The 20,000-nt window shown below is 37.7% G+C and overlaps 1 long non-coding RNA gene across 5 annotated transcripts in view; it reads left to right on the plus strand.

The window, feature by feature from the left end:
• Window positions 1-20,000, plus strand: part of LOC138015369 (uncharacterized) — a 30,785-nt gene that overhangs the window by 10,675 nt on the left and 110 nt on the right. The window contains exons 1-3 of one of the 5 annotated variants that reach the window (XR_011125544.1): window positions 9,830-10,000; window positions 15,265-15,316; window positions 19,732-20,000. The exon at window positions 19,732-20,000 is cut by the window's right edge and continues 110 nt beyond it. This is a non-coding gene — a long non-coding RNA (uncharacterized lncRNA). Of the gene's footprint in view, window positions 1-9,829; window positions 10,001-12,116; window positions 12,141-15,062; window positions 15,102-15,264; window positions 15,317-19,731 lie in introns of those variants that run through there. The other 4 variants (XR_011125548.1, XR_011125547.1, XR_011125546.1 and 1 more) reach the window with 4 other exon arrangements.

Below are 20,000 nucleotides of genomic sequence, written 5' to 3' on the forward strand. Positions count from 1 at the left end.
TCAAGCCACGGCTTATCCTCGCCTGGGAGTTTATATTCGTATAAATAGTTCGTTTCGCGTATTATGTACACCGCGACCAGAGTCAGCCGCGGTTTCTTTTCTCTCGTATGAACGGCCCTATTGTCCTAACTCAAAATGATAGACTAAAAAAATATGATTAGTGTTAAACAGTCACGAACCTGAATCTATAGATATCTATATACACCTATTCCCTACACTTCTACTATTCCAAACACTATTTTAACTAAAACATGGATTTTGGAAGGGGTAAAAACGGGCCTTAAACACAAATTTATTGCAAATCCACAACTTGGTAACTATTTCAAAGCAAGGATCGGTGAGTTGTGACTGCTAAAAAGTATAATAACTGAACCACTCACCAGAAAAGGGAATATAAATGACCTTAAAAGCAGCTATTTAAAATCTTTGTTAATAGGGTTACGTTCCCAATGACACAATTACACTCAAACTCAAATTCACATCTGATCGAATCATTGATCATTCATTTAGAGGTGCTGATCGTAAGGAGTACTTATCGTAAGCGAAAATAACCTTCACGTTGCCAGGAGCCCATGGGCTCCTGACGTTGCACAATATTGCCTGTCCCTGCCACACGCCACAAGCCAATTCTGTGACACATCAACGAAAACCTTTGGAAACCTTCTTAAATTTCTGCACATTACAGTAACTTTTTGTACTAGGTGGCAACAAACTTTGGCAAGATTTCCGCACAGGTCCCTACTTCATTATGCATACGCTCCTTTGTTTCAAGAAAACAATAGCGATAACAATAGACGTCCTCTAAGAATACTTTCCACTTGAAACTGGCGTTAAAACTAGCCTTGATCGCTCTAAAAAGAACGGAAACCAACAAGCTACCGATTCTCAAACGGTGGCCATTTTTCTGATCTTCTCGGGAGTTCTTTTCTCACGAGAGCCAATGATAGTCCCGGAAACGTATCACGTGGCATATTGCGCAGCTCATGTGCAGACATTTTTCTCCAGTGAAGAACGCGACAGCGAACGCATCCTCACGTTCTACCTCATGTTTTGTGGGCTCACTTGACAAAAGCGGAATTACTGTAAATGACTGCGCAGGTCACAGAAGTCTCACGTCACTGTCAGCAAACATAGCATGAGGCATGTGGTTTAATTAAAGAGTGCCATGCAAGGTTGTGGACAGTACAATCGTCTGATGAAAGTGAGTTTAGACCCATGGCAGAGGTCTCTTTTCCCGTACAGCGCAAAAAGAAACTAAAATCGCGTTTTCGTGCAAAATTAAATCTGGTTGCCGCAGATTGTTGTTAAATGGTCTCAAACTCGAAAAAGCTTGTTTTCAGAAATTTCTCTTGGCGTTCAATTTAACAAGCAATGAAAATAAGTTTTGTGTCTTATGAGTGTTACGGAGACTCAATCCTTGGTACATTAATTTAATTCTGCGGCCCTGTCTGCGAAAGGAATCGCTGGAGCCCAGATTTAATCGAAGCTTGTTGACTACGCCGTCAACTGTCTACTGGCACAATCCTGCTAGTACGATAGCAAGAAAAATAACGATCAAAACGACCTCTAAAAACTTGGGTGACTGAGTCACACTTAATGCAAAAGAAGAACTTCTTGATTAATCTGCTATAAAACGGGATCAACATATCCCCAACAGGCCCTAGTTCAAAGGATGGATAGCGCTATCCGCTAGATAAATCACTATCCAGTGGATAAGTAATAGCGAAACCAATTGCGCTATCCAATGGATAGTGATTTATCCGGTGGATAGCGTTATCCAGTTTTTGAACAACTGTGGCCACAACTAACCGAGGTTAGAGGATTACGGACAGGGGGAGAATATTTCAGGACAACGACTGTAAATTCTTCAATTGTCTACCCCACCGCATAAAGAACACTACAAGTTCACATGATTTCGAGTGCAATTCGAAATAAATGAGCGCGATAATTAAGTTTTTTTTTCAAAAACCAACAAAATATCTTGCATACGTGGAAAATTTTCAAGATTGCTTTTCAGAAGTAAGAATAATAATTTTTCAATTATGCAGAAGCAGCGCACCCGTGTAACGTATAACGAATCACGTATCCAGATTTTGTGTCCTTCAGGTTTCGAATTTGGTTAGCTATCTGTGACCTTCTTTGATCATTGCCCAATAAGAATTTTTGGTTTTGTTACCTCTTCTTGCACTGAATTACGTCTTTTCTGCAGACCTCTAGTCTGCAATTATGTTGCCTGAAAACTGCATTTCTCCAAGCCAATAGGAAAATTTCACGATGGCGTCATTTAACTATAACTACCAAAATTCAGTTTGTTTTTATTTTCTTATTTAAATTATATATTCCCAGTAGGGTAAAATAACCACACCAATAATTAGCATGAGACAAGGAAAACCTGGAGGGTTCTGGTGCTAGTAGCCAAATGGCGTTATCATGAAAACGTCCTATTTGAATGGAAACATTTTTTTCCATGTGTATCACTACTGTAACAACATTATCCATGCTCCCTGGGAAAATTTCATTCGATTTTAACCACCGATTTATAATGTGAGATCGTGACAGAACGAAAGAGAGATGTTAAAGGGGCAGTGTCATGCGATAGCATACGCAGTACTTTTCACACGCAGCGATTTTAACAGACGTTATTATTTTTTTTTTTACCTTTTCTGTTCAAGTCTAGACTACAGCTTTAGAAAAGCACTAAAATGCATATTTATCTATCATCGCAGATTTGGAGTCCAAGAAATAAAATCGAACAAAAATATGATACCATGTTTGTTTTCTGCGTGACAGCTGAATTCAGTGAAGTGTGACCGGGAACACTGTCAGGGGTTCAAGCCCGTGTCATGAAAAATCTTTCCTGTCCCTTCCCTGCTAAGTGGTGACATGGTGTGTAGAGTATTCTGCGCGTATGTTTGGTAAATTTGAGGGGGTACTTGTAATATGCGAGTATAACTGAATAGTTTTTTTTTACGGCAATAGTAAAGCATTTTCGTGGCAAAATGAGGTTTGCGTCTTTCTGTTGTGTTAGGACAACCCTAAAACCCGGAATCCGGAATCCGGAATCACAGTACAATACAGAGAGTAAACACTATCCTAAACATTCATAAAAGCTAACCTTAGGCCTAATTAGGCCTAAACAGTTTGTTTAGGCCTAATTAGGCCTAAGGTTAGCTTTTATGAATGTTTAAAAGCTACCCTTAAACCTAATTAGGCCTAAACAAACTGTTTAGGCCTAATTAGGCCTAAGGTTAGCTTTTATGAATGTTTAGGATAGTGTTTACTCTCTGTATTGTACTGTGATTCCGGATTCCGGATTCCTGGTTTTAGGGTTGCCCGTTGTGTTAACTTAATTGGATATACCATGCCTCGTGAGTTTGTATTTATTTATCTTGATTTCTACTCTCAAAATTACCTCCAGAACCTACTTTTTGCGTAGAATAAGCTTTTAGAATGATGTTCTTGTCTTCCGTGGTGATACTTGACGATTCGGGAACATTTTGTGAAAAAATGTTATAACGGGTCACACGCGCAACTTGATCGCCCGAACGTGCCCGATTATGCGTAACATCCACTTGGCCTTTTGACATCCCATTGAAAAAAACTCAAAAAAATATTCGCGAACAGGTCGATTTCTCTGAATTTGAAAGGGTGATTGCTAACGAATGGAGAAAAATTTTCACAATAACTAAAAATTCCTGTGTTAAGCATGAGAATTCGACGAAGAAGTAAATGCGACATTTGTTGCGTGCGTTGCTATTTTTGTGTTTTGATAGTTATGCACATTTTGACAGAATTCTTAAGTTATGAAAAAACATTTACGGATAGATCGTTAAAAAATCTTTATTTTTAGCGGTTATTTGAACATAAAAGATGCAACGCTTTACGAGAAATAAATGTGGTACGCGAGGAGACAGGAATTTTATTTCTCTCACAAATGATTTTGTCATTGTGGTGTAAAATGAAGTTTATCTGGGAAGACAACAATATTTCTTTAACTTCCTCGTTAATCCAATTTATTGCTACGACTTTATACTAGTGCGAAGATTGTTTACATGCTTTTTGCGAATTTTGAGTGTCATGAAATTATATCATTTGCGTGACAATATATCCCTAGGGTTACTCTAACACAAAAACATTCGGATAGTAACAAATTTCATATTTATTAACCATTTCTTCTGCTTTTGTGCTTGTCAGCATTGTGGTTTGCGATAATTTGCAAGTCTGTTTTTATATCTCATAGATGTTAAGATTTTCAATTACATGGCCGCTTATTCTCGCGATTGTGTAAATAGTTCACCCTGAAGTCAAAATAGATACGTTTCTCAGGAACCCGACAAAGAAGGCTTCCTGACCCGACAGTTGAAATGTAAATATTCAGTTAAATATTACAACAAAATTAAAAAACCAAAGACGGAAGTGGCTAAAAAGTACATTGTTTTACTCTGAAAACGACGAACGATTAACATTCTTTCCCGTAATTCATTCAGTTGACACAAGGTGATCACGTGCACCTTTATGGTTGCCTAGCACCTGATTAATTTCTTTCTCCCTACAAAACATCATAAAAGTCAGAGTCTGCAGAAATTTCGTGTTTTTACGATAGATTGTCATTAATCTTTCGATGAGAATTTGATTCAGAGTTATATGAGTTCCCACTTTACTGCGCGGTTCAATTTTTGTATCGATGTTGCGATTTGTTCTATCATGAACTTTATCAGTTGCTTCCACACGATCCGCAAACTTAATTAGATGCAAAAAATTATATATGACGGCTAGCTAAGGTGTTATTTCTGTAGACTTGTGTCTTGCGGAGACCCATGGTCGTGTGCCTCAGCGTCCAGGCAGAGACCCGGCCCCTCCGCAATCTGGTTGAATACATCCAGGAGCAGTGGATAGACAGTACCATCTTCCTCCCAATATATTGGAGTGTATTCAAGCAATCAATCCGGACCAACAATGATATAGAGGGGTGACACAACGCTCTCAACCGCCGAGCCGGTGGCAAATGCAGATTAGAGTTTTACCAGTTAATCGAACTCCTTCATCGCGAAGCTCGCCTAACTTCTATCACCATCAAGCTTATATCAGATAAGAAGTTAAAGCGGATCCAGAGAAGAGAGTACAGGCAACTTGAACAGAAACTGTTCGACGCTTGGGAGCAGTACCAGACCGGCAACAAGAACGCTTCGCAACTACTCAGCTGGTGCTTCCATCTGAATGGACCTGCTCGTGGCCAGTAAAAACCTAAACGTCCCCACATACATTGAGTTTATTAGAATTAATCGCCAATGATCTGTTGTTTAATTAAGGAGCGGGAGTCACGCGGACAACCCAAGCGTCCTCGCATGTAACAAGTAAAACTTACTGATTATTAGTATGACTATTACTCTCAAAAATGTTGCTTGTTGTAAATAAGTTTGTACGTAACAGTGATACGAAGCATGTTACGAAGCGCAAATCTGTAACGAATTTACTCTAAAATGTCGCGAAATGAACACGCATCGTGTAGAATTACCATCGTGCATCACAAACTTGCATTAAGAGTGTAATTGGAGAACCGTGTAATTCGAAACTAGAGATTCTTCTGTATTTGCACAAGTTGTTTATACGCGTATAAAGGCAACTTAACTTAAAAGCGTCGGCTAACATTTGTTGTTTCAATTCACCGCACCCAGTACGAATCAAATCGACGAAATTCAAATGGACTGACTCCAAAGCAATTTTCCCTTTCGTAAACAAGCGATGCCATTTGGGCGAGACCCTGACTACTCGTTAATTTTTAATTTGCTGACCAAAAAAAAAAAACGAAAACGAAAAAAAAGAAGAGAAGCGGGTCTCGTTTCGTGGACATCATTCCAGTTTTCTTTTTGAGATGGAATAGCCCGTTTCGAAAATTTTATAATTATTATTATTATTAGTAGTAGTAGTAGTAGTAGTAGTAGTAGTAGTAGTAGTAGTAGTAGTAGTAGTAGTAGTAGTAGTAGTAGTAGTAGTAGTAGTAGTAGTAGTAGTAGTAGTAGTAGTAGTAGTAGTAGTAGTAGTAGTAGTAGTAGTATTTAACACACTCGGGGATTTTAACTGAGAAACGTTTCTAATTTGAGACAGAATAAGGTCACACGAAGCGACTGAATACATGAGACCCACCCCTTAAAAGGTTTAGCCACACCAGTCGAGTTTCATCAACTCCATCTGACTGAATAATTATTCGGTTTAATCGATGTTGACTCAGACGATATTCTAATATCAGTTGATGATAGTAAAAAATATATTAATCATTCATTGAAAACTGCCAGTAATTAGCATCCACGATTTCCATTCTGTAACAAATTTTAATACAATAGACGTTTCTTCGATATTTCTTCGACATTTCATCGTAAAAGACCAACCTCTAAAGCCTTAAACTCCAGCTTGTTGTGTGCATATCTTTGAGAAACGCAGCCAAGAATTTATAATTTCAATTATCAATGCAATCTTGTTATAAATATAGATAGAGTAAGGTATGTACATTCACTTCACTTTTCATGAGAGTCGGTGAGAGTGTTGGCAACGAAGAAGACAACTCCACCAACGCATGAAATGAAAAAGATAAAAGGGGTCATAAGGGGTCCTGGTTTTCATTTTCCCCGCTACTTCAACCTTGTTGATAATGTAGTTGTCTTACGCGAAGAAGATGAAAATCAACATCAATTGAGTAAATATCACCTTTGAAATAATGCAAGTTTTCATTGAATGGATGTTGCCGTTGTCGTCGCGAAAATCCTTTATTGCATGGCTTAATTATGAATTTCCTCCGCGCTATTTCGGTTCCTTACCTTTATCTAAACACAGATAATGAAAATACTTGTGAACGCAATATTTATCTCTTCTGCCATTCAAGATGGAAAATGACACACCTGACGCCGGATACCAAAAACACGACAGGGTTGGAAAAAAAGAAAGAAAGAAAAAGAAAGGAAGAAAAGAAAATGGAAAAAGCGCTGGGCTTTGTTGGTATTGATGCTTATCAATCACGGTGACCTTATCTTCTCGATATTTAATCAGGAATTCTCAATAAGGCATCCAGTTGGTATCAATCGAGACTATTTCTTCGATACTGGAGTATTTTTGGCATTTTATGTGGGCTCTTTAGATAAAGAAATCAGTTTCATCAATATTTTAACTCTTAATATAGTAGTACACAGAAAAGATTCGAGCCTCAGAAAACCAATGATTACTATTATTGTTTCTTATTTAATTTTCTTTCCCTTTTCCAGACAAATTTGTTCAGGGATGATGATTCCTGAAACTAATCTTTATGAGGAAGCTACTACTAAATAGCATTGTATTGATTAATATCCACTTTCAGCCGTTTTGGTTGGACACAGAGTTTCACAAGCTTACCTTTAGTTAGACTGAATAGACAAAAAGTTCTTCAAATGTAACTCGAATGGTATTAAATACTTTAAGGTCGGCTAGGGGAAGAGCTCCGACATTGATAAAATGGGTCTTATCGACTTGAATTTTCAACATTTGTTTATATGGCTCGCCAGGGCAGACAAGTTAATTCTTGAACAACTGTCATCACCGACATCTTTTCAGTACACTCGAAAATAGAGTGAAATATTTGATAATTGTGAATGATTAACACTAAACGCCCAGTGACTTTTCATTTCTTCAGAAAGACTGAGTGGATCAGGAAATGAAATTTGTGAACCTGAATTGCTCAATGTATTAGTTTTAATACAACATATTTTTTCATCAATTATGTTAATGTAATGGAGAACAATGATTCGCGGGAAAAAGGGGACCATAAACCAAATTAGCATTTCTGATTCAAATGTTTGATAACCGCTAAAAACCAAAATATATCTTGGGTTAAACCAGAGTCACTGAAAGGAGCTTTGAGCGGAATTTTTCTTTGTCAAATACTCTAGCAAAATAAAATTATTCCTGTCCAACTTAATACGGTTCAGCCTTTGTATTTGTCAAATATGCCTTGTATATACGATTTCAAGATGATTTACTAAAGCATTTGATTTTTGCTACAGCCTCAATTATTCGTTTTATAACTTGTTAACATCTGAATTTATAAAATTCTAGACTGACAGATGAAAATAGCGAAAAAAAAATGACCCTTTCATCCTAAACGCCACATTGAGAAGAATTATTCATAATATAGTATAATATAATATAAAAAAAATAATAGCTGTTTTATAATTTTCAATGATACCTTATGAAAACGTGCTTTATGGCGAAATAATCAGCGAGGTAACAATCACTCTCAGCTGTACAAAAATTGATTCTTCGATAAAAAAGACAATTTAGGCAAAACCCAAGCTAGTGTTCCTCTTTATGGCTTCAACGTGAATGAAAATCTTTCTAAGAAGTAATTTTTCGGCGCACCCATCCTTAGCAAACAATTTGTGGACGGTATTTGCGCCTGAGGTCCATCTATCTAAAAATTAAATTTCGCTAAAATTATGAGGGTCGCGGTGAAAGAGGAGGCCAAAATTGATTTTTTAAGTACAATTTATTTTGTGGTCCTAGTTTTTAAGTAAGATATCTACAATAGGAGGTAATATCGAATTTAAAATAATTGTGCTTTGGAAACAATCCCCTACGAACAATGTCTGTGTTTCAAGACAATTAATGCATTTGCTTATGAAGGCAAATAATAAACGGAAGGGACAAAAGGATATGCATCGGATTTGTAATCAAGGGAGAAATATCTTTTTACAACCATTTTTTTACGAGTTCATCCATACACCAAGACACGATCTGGTTTATCGTCAATAGGCCATCACTAGATCTTGAAAATCGTTTAATCAATGTTCTTTTGGGTTGAAAAACAAACAGCAGTAGGTTTTTTCCTTGCATTCTGAAAATTACATTTTAAGAAAATGATGTTCCTAGCGTGGGAGGTGGTCGTGGAAAGCTGAGCCCGTTGACTTTATTCTCAGTACGTCCTCCCTTTCAATGCGTTTTATTTGCACAGGCGGATCGAAACAAATCCCCAATCCGTATATCTTATTGGCAGTACCGACGTTATTTATTTTATTTATGAACGGGAGCAAGCGTTTTGATTTCCAATCTGAGCGCTCATAAAGCTGCGTACCAGCGAAACACGAAAGTCATCTTTGGACAAAAAAATAACAATGATGTGATTAAGCCATATGAGCCTGTTCTTAATTGCCCTTCTGTGAACAAACAAATTGAAACTCACCGCATACAGCTCAGCATTAAAAACGGTTGCCAAAAGAGCGGAAAGCATTCTATTGAGCATTCTTTTCTTTTATACTTCAGTACGGTGATTTTGATTCAACACACAGTGTGTTTCGTAATATTTTCAAATACGAGCAAGTTGAATCGGGCTTTTCCATGACAGCTTAAGTGTTTGAGGGAACGATGATGACAACATTTACTTTATCGTTCTCGAGTGTAGATTATGAAATTTTTTATGGTTTACCTGGCGCTATAAGGCTCAATAAACGTGTTTAGGTAATGTAAACACGCAGAAACAACATAACAAGAATGTATTTTTACTCTAGGCATGCATTTTGTCCAACGTTTAATTTAACAATTTGTGGTTCGGTTTCTGCTATTAAAGAACTTAGGCGGCATTTTTTCCAACTGGTTTACTTGGAATATTACTTGTTGAAGTCAAGACCGGAAGCCTGCACATTGTGCTCTGACTTCCGAATAGTGAAGCGTTCGGAACACCCTGTCATTCAGTCTTTGGTTGTGTAATTAATTTTAACTTCGAGTAAATACGCCGCTCTTAAGTTTCCACGCACGAGATAAATAAAAGGTTAAACGTGTAAAAGGAAAGCGCTGAAATGTCATCCGGATCCCCTTTTGTAATTATCAGTGTAAAATATTTCCACCTGTCTCTAGACGCCCATGAGGTGTCCAATGCAAATTAAGAATATAATATAGTATATATTCAGAACATAAAGCCTTGGTGGACACATTTGTATCAACATTCTGGAGAACTCCTTTTGTATCATCTGTGCTCTTCTTGGTGAGTCGTTATTAACATCCTCTTTTGACCATGCACCGTAACAAAAAAAAACCTCTCTTGTTGCTTTATGTTCATTCTTGTTTCTTGTACAGTCGTCCAGCTGCATTATTGACAAGTAATGCTTGCATGGCTTATACAAAATTCTTTCGTCTAAAATGAAACCTTCTACCGGCAAACCGTCAATTGTTTCAACTTAGAGTATTTTTTTACGGTTTTAATGTAAAATATAGCACATTACGGTTCTTTTTTCCCTTGAGATGATTTATTTTCTGTAACAAGAAAGTCCCAATGAATGTCACCAACACATCCCTGTCAGTTGCACTCGTTATGATAAATTTAAAAGAGTCAGTGAGCGAGGCAAAAAACTAAGGGTATAAATATAGATAGAGAAATATGTTCTTCAAGTACCATGGTGCCATGTGCCAAACGAGAAAAAAATCGAGATGCGAATCAAGGAAACATCATTATTTATCAGGGACAATTTTGATACTTACGTGATCCAATATTGGATAGAGAATTAAACGAAATCAAATGCTATATCTTGTGTGATAGTAACTTGACAATTAGTAATTTGCTTCCAGACGGATACCTAATGTTACAGCTAAGACTTCTAATCGATGATTTCCAAGAAAGAAAAACTATATAACTGTTGAGGTGGATCAGTAACTCGGATAAAAGGTCACTCATTCGATCAGGAACTAAAGTAACCTATTTAAATGAACTAATCCCGGAAAGTTAGAGTTTACTTCAACTTTCATGGCCGTCTTCGTTCGAGCAAAATTGGCCTCTACTTTGTACTAAATGTTTTTTTGTCTTTCCGTGATTTGTTTTAATTTTCATACCAGATGTTCCTGTATTTTGAAATCTACGAACACAAGGAATAATTTTCTTGATATTTTTAGCTGGCTTCGAAACATGGATGGATTCATCAAAAGTCTATTTGAAATTACTTCAAACGGGACATTTTCTTCCAAATTTAGTTTTCTTTAAAGAACAAAATTCCAATTTCATCAGATGACTGTGAATCAGAGTTAATTTGAATAATAGTCATTTCACACCTTCAAGGGTTGATAGGCGGTGTCGCCTAAGCCTCAAATTATGCACATACCATATGCCACGATTCTGTGGCTTTGCAGCTTATGCTTCATATTTGTGTGTTTATTGTTCCTAAATCTCGGCAAAGCCAAAAAGGCATCAAGTCAAGATCAGGGTAGCCCTACAATGAAAAAAAAAAATAGAAAGTGATGGAGAAGTTGATGGGTATTTTCATTTGGTTACTAAAGGGTTTATAATCATTTGTGGATCCCAGCCGTATTCATTTTCTAAACTGATTTATCTGCTCGTGACGAATGCATTACCTTTTTAAACAGATTAAATAATACATGGTCATGATGACAATGATAATTTTTAGGGGACATAACGCAAAAAACATGAAGGAATTGGTACTAAAAATAAGACTAAATAAGATGTCATGGTAAATTAAACTAGATGAATTTGTCATTCAATGTGATGAAAGTACAATTAATCTTCTGATGATTATTTCGACAGGAAAAGAAAATTCGACATCACATTACATGTCCTATTATTTTGTTTGTCAGATATTTCCTTGCTCAATCACATCACGTCAAAAATAGTCATGATTATTGTTCCAGTTACTTACGGGGTAACCCATGATAACTACGAGAACAACTTTAGTAAATATCTTTCGAAACTGCATTATTATCGTCTAAATTGGCAAAAAGAGGGCTTTCCAAGATATATTTCAGTTCGATAAAATCATATAAATAAATATCTAATTAGCTTCCTGAAATGTTCTAATTCTTCAAGAGCACGATTCTTTTGAAACATGTACATTTAATTTCTTTTTTTTTTTTTGCGAATGACTAATTTAGACAATTATAATGTTCCCTGGAGGCTGCTTTCAACGAATTATTTGATTTTTACTAGTTTTTTCTTTTATTGCATCTTAATATTCCCTTCATTTGACGTTTCTTTCCCACCAATGCGGTTGTAAACAGAATTCAACTTTAAGGTTCCAATTAAACAGTTGATCTCACGTAATCATTGTCTGCTTCTCTCTAATATTTAACCGAATACATCCGGTGTTCAAAAACTGAACGGAAGGCTTCAAATATAATAGGTATTCATTATTTACCATGTTATTCACGTTCCTTGAGTGCAACTGAACCATTTTAAACGATGCTTTTAATATCTATCTGCATATAGCTTAGCGTAAAATGTTAAAGATTTTCGTCAAAATGTAACCCAAAAATCGTGACTTGTTTCTCTGATAAATACCATCCCTACAATTTTTAAGTTTTGGCGTTCGTCTGGATTCATCCTTCTAGATAGATAGGTCTTACAACATGATTCCATACTTTTGCAATTTTACGTATTTAAACATCTTTGCAGGTAAGGAAACTAAAACAGAAGTAACTGCAACTCCAGATGATAGCAAATTACAAATATGCATGCCTTCCCAAGAAAATTAACTAATTATTGCAAGCAGCGACACTGGTCTCTTTTTTACGTACAGTCTACCTTAGGTGCTGCATACCGGCTAGATTTTCGATTTCAGGATTACTGGGCCCGCGCTTAGGACACGATTCCGACAATTGTCTGTTTCGTTACTACGCTGGTTTAGTGCAATCGCGCACGTTTCGCTGTCACTCCGCGGTTGCGCTCGTTTACTTCATAGTTTCCTTTTGGCAAGTATTCTTTAAATTTATAAAATATGGCGACACTGCCATTCTCTTACTTTGAAGCGATCAAGGTTTTTTTAACAAGAAAATTTGGTGTTATCAAACGTGTTGATAAAAGTCGAATTACCACCGTGAACGATTTGGAAAGCTGACGTTTCGAGCGTTAGTCCTTCGTCAGAGCGAATTGAGGAATTGTGGGTGTTGTTGGTTTTTATGCGGGTGTGGAAGAGCTTTGCCATCGGTGGAAATATGGTAACATGAATTTGGGAATAAATAAAAGGCGTGAGAGGCGTTCATGGATTCCGTGAGGATAGAGTGTACCTAGTTGAAAGATGAATTTCTGTTCCGCCAGGTTCTTACTTTCTGTGTTCCCTTGGTGTAAGGATATGCCGCAAATAGTCATGTTGTGGTGGGAGTGATTAGGAAGATTAAAATGGGGCGCAACTTGGTTTGATGCATCCGTGTCGTTTTTTTCTACAACTCGTAGGTGTTCGCGAAAGCGGTCCGCCATTTCGCCTATGTAGGTCTTCTTACATAGTGAGAAGATTATGAAATATATGACATTTGCGGAGATGCATGTAAAAGTGGTCAGTGATTTTAACGGATCGATTCAATCGTGAGAACTTAACCATGTTAGAAATAAAAGGACAAGTTTTGCATCGTGTGCGTGCACATTTGAAAGTTCCCGGCTCGTTGTCAGACTTAAATGCGCTCTAACTAGAAAGTTACCTATGTTTTTGTCGCGTTTGAATGAAATAAGTGGTGGTCGAGGAAATATATGTTTAGTTTTGGGATCATTGCGGAGAATTTTGAAGTTTTTGAAAATTACATTTTTGACTGCAAGGTTTTGCGGATTGTAGGTGAGGGTGAATAGCATTCTAGTGCTTTCTTCGTTCCGTGACTTTTGTAGTGCGGTTTTTCGATCGATTTCTTGGGCACGATATTTACCTGTGGTGACAGCGGAGTCTGGGTATTCACGTTTTTTGATTTTTTTTTAGGTGGTTTTCGAACATTGTTCCATTTTGTTTCTCCTTTGAAGTAGTTTTCAACATTGTTAACTTCCTTTCCAAAAAAAAAAAAAGGATTGTTGAATGACAGTCTCCTTTTAATGTCCACATGTCGTAACAGCAGATCAGCTTCAAAAATACTAATTTATAGTTGATGCCCGTGCCCCCAAATGAAACAACAGCTTCCCCTTTCGCAACCATTGTTCCACGACAAAATATCAAATAATTAACAATTATTTCATGAGCGCGCGTTGGATATGAGATGGTAAATAGCCAACGAGGCGCGTAGCGCCGAGTTGGCTATAACCAGTCTCATATCCAACAAGCGCGAATGGAATGATTGTTTTATTAAATTCCTTCAACTCCAAAAATTTGGTAGTACGAAATACGAGCGGAAAAAGCGAGCAAATCCGAGCGAAATCGAAAAAACATTGATGAGAACTGATGCGATGTTGTGTAATACCTTGTTGTCAGACAGACGCAGGCTCGTCACAAAAACATTTCTTGCCTTTTCGCGGACTTCTAAACGTCGGAATTGATCCAAACTTTCCACAAAAAAAGTTTTTTTCTCCTTTTTGGCTTTATTCAAAGAGAAATTTGGTATTCCGACGAACACATTTTTAGTTTATCAACGCTTAACGCAATCATTTACCATATAAGGTCAAACCAAGGTATATGAGCTGATAACCGAGATTGAGTGAGCCAATCAGAGCACGCGAAATGCATTATCCGAGGTTGAGAATTTAATAACAATGCTTGCATCACAACCCTTCCATCATGGAACGACTATTATTCAGAAGATCGTAAACTATAGATGGTTTTAAATTTTTAACTAAATCAGCGAATTTTACACCTCGATAGGTGTGGATGGAGGTTCATCTTTTTCTTGTGCTTAAAGTTTTAAAGGAAGTGATTTTGGAGATAAGAACATTTACGACCTCAGACTCCGGAAAAGCACTGTTTCCTCCGTGCAGAACACATACGTGGCGTTGATTAACGCGATGTCTATTAGAAAAAAATTAACTTGCTGAAATAAAAGTAGTAAAACGCTCTATGCAGTTGCTTTCGTGCAAAAAGTGCGATAATACACGTAAGGAATGGAGATAATTACTTAACACATGCATTTGTGGTTACAATAAAGCCCTCCTACATCCTCAAAAGTCATTAACAGTCATTTTCTGCAGTTTGCGGACGTCATTTATCGGTATAAAATTTGCTTCCCATCGAGATTAAAAGTTAAATTATTGAAACATCTATTTAATGAAACAATGCATGCAAATTTAGAGTGAGTGGGAGCCGTAGTGGGTATAAAAAGTGAACTGTAGAATTGCTGATAATCTGCAGTACTGCGCAAGTACATCCTTCAACTTGGTGTTCGTAAGCATCATTGAAGTTTGTTGCAACTTTTATTCAAAGATTATATTAACAAAAGATCTTTTTCAATATTTACTGAATTTATCAGTTTTGATTTTAGTCAACTTTTTTTCTTTAGAATTTAGTACCGTGATGAAATCTAAAATAAAAGAAATATACGAACAATTTTTTCCTTTTTCAGGTGGAAATTGATTTTGCTGTGTTCTTCGTAAGATATAAAGAAAGCAATGACGGTAGGTAATTCTTATTCTCTTCTTATCTTGGCTTTTGGATTCTAAAACGACATCTTAGGAGCGATAACTAACCTTAATGATGAAACGAGTTCAAGCCAAAAGTTTCTCGAACCATGCAAATGAAGCGACCAAAAGCTCTCTTAAAGTGCTTTTTTCAGAAATCCTTTATATTAACGACATTTTGCTGACGATGACCACACAAAAGATTTGGAAGATTTTCGTTAAGGAGATCCGATTGTATTACATTGCAATAACGGAAAATGTGTTTGTCAACTTTATGCGTGTATCAAAAAATGGTGTAATTGATATTTTCACCAAAGGCGAGGGAAGGAAATTCTAAATTTTGGCCTCGATCCAGAGGAATAACTACACTTCATTTCCCTGTTATTACTCCTAGTGACATTATGACGCACATAACATTTGTTATCGAAATAGATGGACGTAAGTAAATCTGCCTTAATAACTGGCTTCCTGATGAATGAAACATAATTGTTCTTCGACCATTTTATCGTTTATTCGAAACACTGAGATATAAGCGAAACGTACTACCTCGCTGACATCCATCTTACTGGATCAGGTGCATATTTGACGACTTTGAATTAAATTACAACTTTGAATTTGACTAGAGCGTGCCTAACAATAAGTCAAGCTGCCCCAATTTAAGAACTCACATCCAAGCACTCGAAAATGTCTAATTCAAGTATCGAAATGATATTTCTCTTCAACCTCTTATATTTATGAACCATTCAAGGTTCAAATTATTTATTGTGCCTCCCCTACATACAAAGTAATAAGAGATTTTGATAAAGGGATACAAGGGTAGAGGGGTTTTGCTAAAAGCAGGTCCGCGGCCCACGGTCCGCCGCGGCCCTGCGGCCCACGGCCCGCCACGACCCGGCGGCCCGGCGGCCCGGAGGCCCGGAGGTCCGGTGGCCCGGTGGCTCGGTGGCCCGGTGGCCCAAACAGTTTTGTTGTCCAGCGGTAAATCCACGCGCATGCACAGATTTGGATCGGGTTTGGGCGTGCAAATGAAAGACGGTGAGTTTGCATGTTGCTAAGTGTTAAACGTTGTCATTCTCTGTTGTTTTCGTCTGTTTACAACAACAAACAGAAACAAGGATTGAAACGATTAAAATGGTAAAGGAATTCAAACTCACCGTCGTCCATTTTGCACGCCCAAACCCGATGTAGATCTGTGCATGCGCGTAGATTTACCGTTGGACAAAAAAACTGTGGAAAATCAGGACTGGGTTACCGGGCCCCCGGCCGCCGGGCCGTGGGCCGCGAGCAGCTGGGCCTTCGGGCCGCCGGGCCGCGGGCCGCTGGGCCGCGGGCCTGCCTTTAGCAAAACCCAGGGTAGAGGATCCACTACAGCGGAAGTCAATACCGGACAAATTATTGCTCCTATACGTTGTGTCTGTGATCGTAAGCAAGGTTACTTTAAGTTTCTTTAGGATCAAAAACCTATTTCCTTTTGGAAAGCGACTAATAGCGATTCCGGAGTGAGAAACAAATGCATAGTTAAGTTGTGAAAAATCCCCTTCTTATGTTACTGTACTTGATATTTTCAGTGAGATTTGGACGCGCATTACCGATCGATCAAGTCGTATTGACGTCATCCTGACTTAAGAAAGTGTGTGAATATCTTCACGAAACTAACCACCATACGGTCACTCCCTCTACATGTTGTTGTAAATCTGTTCGATGATCTTGAGACCCAGGTGGAACCAGATTTTCTTCTGTTTCGAACTTACCTCTTTATTATTGTTGCTACATCAAAAACTAGCGTCTGGATGCTACGTACTCATTTTAGTGTGGATTATATTATTTGCTGGCTTTTCTTTCACTGGCCATTTATGGACTTGACCTTCTCCGATAAGTAAAGCATCTTCCAAGTCCGGAGCTAGCACTTTGGAGATGGCCAAAACCAAACATATACCGTAAAATTCCGATTATGAACTTTGGGCTACAACTTCGTAAGGGGTTTTGGGTGGGCCTATAAACAGAGGGGCTTATATCCCTGGGGGCTTATTAGCGGAATAAAAAAAAAAGTTTCGAAATAAGCCACAGCAGTGTTGATGGACATACGTTTTTAATTTACTAACTTTTAATTAAACTTTCAATGTTTATTATAAATCGAAAGCGTTTCAACTTTAGGAACAAATCGAAACTCAACAACGTGGAAGTAACCAGAACGCAACAAACCGGAAGCTCAGAGTTCGTCATCTTCGCTGTCATTGTTAATTTTTTTTTTTTCACGACGGCGAGGCTTCCTGAAGTGTAATTTCTATAGTTGGAATGTGTTATACCAAGAGATTATGAAGGTAAGAGAAGTAATCCCTCATACTGGCCCTATTCCCATCGTAATCCCTCTTAAGTTATTTTTAGATCTCCTGCGAGATCCGGTATTCCCACGAGGGTTAACTGATAGCCAATCACATGTCCTCATTTTTACCAATGTTGACAGCTGAGCGAATTCCCACGCAATGATTCGCGTCGTTCGCGATTTACCATCAAACGAAAATGGCGGAGGATGTAGAGACAAACGCGTATATACATTTTGTGGACGAACGTGACTTGTTGACTACAGAGTTAACCGATTACAATGACTTATGTTTTGAAACCTGTGTCTTGGAAGGAACAAGTTATGTAACCGACAGGATTTTGTACAGAATGGCCGCAAATGGAAGGCTATAGTCGATAAGTACGATCTCTCTGACTTTAATAAACGCATTCTCGGTTTCCTTTGCGGGATTAAAATATGATGACTTAATTCTTATATGGTGATAGAGTAGGCAGATAGAGCTCTACAACGGTACCAAACATGAAAGGAAAACTTGAATCAAGCGTCCGATAAAAATTTTTGAACCGGTGTTATCGGATTCAAGTGAATTTGCAAAGCACGTATGTTAAATATAGCTGTCTCCTTAAAAAAAGATTTAACACGGTTTCGTATATGGCACAACCTTGAATGTGGTGTCATTGAAAACTAGACAATTAAGCGATTTCAGTTATAGATGTTTGAGACCTGTATCTTAAAAGGATTGAGTGTTATAAGCGACAGAATTTTGTAAACATTGGCAATTCGCAGACTACAGTCAACAAGTAATGTATCGCTGACTTGTTTAACGCGTTCTTGATTTTCTTCGCGGGATTAAAATATGACGACTTAATGCTTAGATATTCATAAATTAGACAGATATCAGACATGAAAGGAAAACTTGAACAGACAGTGCGATAAAAATATATGAACAAGTGGTATCGCATGGAAGTCAATTTGCAAAGCACGCATGTTAATTACACCTGCATCTTTCAAAATTATTAAACTCGGTTTCGTACATTGGACAGTGTTGAAATTGGTGTCACTGTAAACAACACAGTTAAGCGATTTGAATGATATATCTTCGCATCTTGTATCTTGAAAGTAACGAGTTTTATAGGCGACAGAATTTTGTACACAATGAAATATCGCGGACCGTGACAGTCACCAAGTAACATATTCCTGACTTGGTCAACGCGTTCTCGATTTTCTTAGCGGACTTAAACTATGGTGACTTAATTCTATGATATTCATAAATTAGACAGCTAACGCTTTCAAACAGTACCACACATTACAGGTAAATTTCAATTGACCGCACGGTAAAAATTTTTAAAACCGTAAGATCGCATTGAAGTCAATTTTGCAATGCACGCGTAAAATATAGCTCCCTCTTACAAAATTATTTAATACGGTTTCCTACACTAGACAATCGTAAAATTGGTATCAGAGTGAATTATACAGTTAACCGATTTCCATGATATATGATTGCAAACTGTATCTTGACAGGGACGAGTTTTGTAAGCGACAGAATTTTGTAGACGATGAGAAAGTGCGCACTAAATTGGACACGTAACGCAATGCAACCAAGGTAAACATATCTGCATCTGTCAAAATTATTTAACACGGTTTGATAGATTGGAAATTCTTCAAATTGGTATCACTGTAAACTAGGCAGTTAAGCAATTCCAAGGATGTATGTTTGAAACCTGTATCTTGCAACAATGAATTTTATCTGGCCATGAAACTCAATTTTGAAAACGGAGAGTGGCATCGTACAGAGTGATTTGCTGCACTTTCCCTCCTCCACGAAACTTCCACGTAACGCGCGCGGTAACATCCGCGGGAAAATTGATATCATCTAAAAATAACTTAAGAGGGATTACGATGGGAATAGGGCCAGTATGAGGGATTACTTCTCTTACCTTTATAATCTCTTGGTTATACCACGTGTTGTATGCGTGTTGAAAAGAAGTGATTAAAGCGGTGCGGATGGAAATACTACAAGTAGTAGCCGTGATATTTTTTTCCCCCTGTTGCATTGTTATATATTCTCGGTATAATGCTGCCTTTGACATAACCCTATTCTCTATTGCAGATGAAAACTGTGTTTGTCCTTCTCCTGGGAGCCGGGTTATTGCATATTGTAGCCTCCGGTTGTTTGGATGATTGCTTTACCACAGCGTATGTCTCTTGTATTAACAACGAAAATTCTTGCAACGCCCTAAGTTGTAATTGCGAAGACAAATGGGATGCCTGTACCAGTTCCTGTAGGAGAAAGAGAGAATTGAAGTCACGCCTTTTCAGGAATAACGACAACGATGAAGATTAGGCCTTCCTGCACATGTTATACAGGGGAAAGACTTT

Source organism: Montipora capricornis, chromosome 9, assembly GCF_036669925.1.
Source record: "Montipora capricornis isolate CH-2021 chromosome 9, ASM3666992v2, whole genome shotgun sequence".
In the NCBI taxonomy this organism is placed as follows: domain Eukaryota; kingdom Metazoa; phylum Cnidaria; class Anthozoa; order Scleractinia; family Acroporidae; genus Montipora; species Montipora capricornis.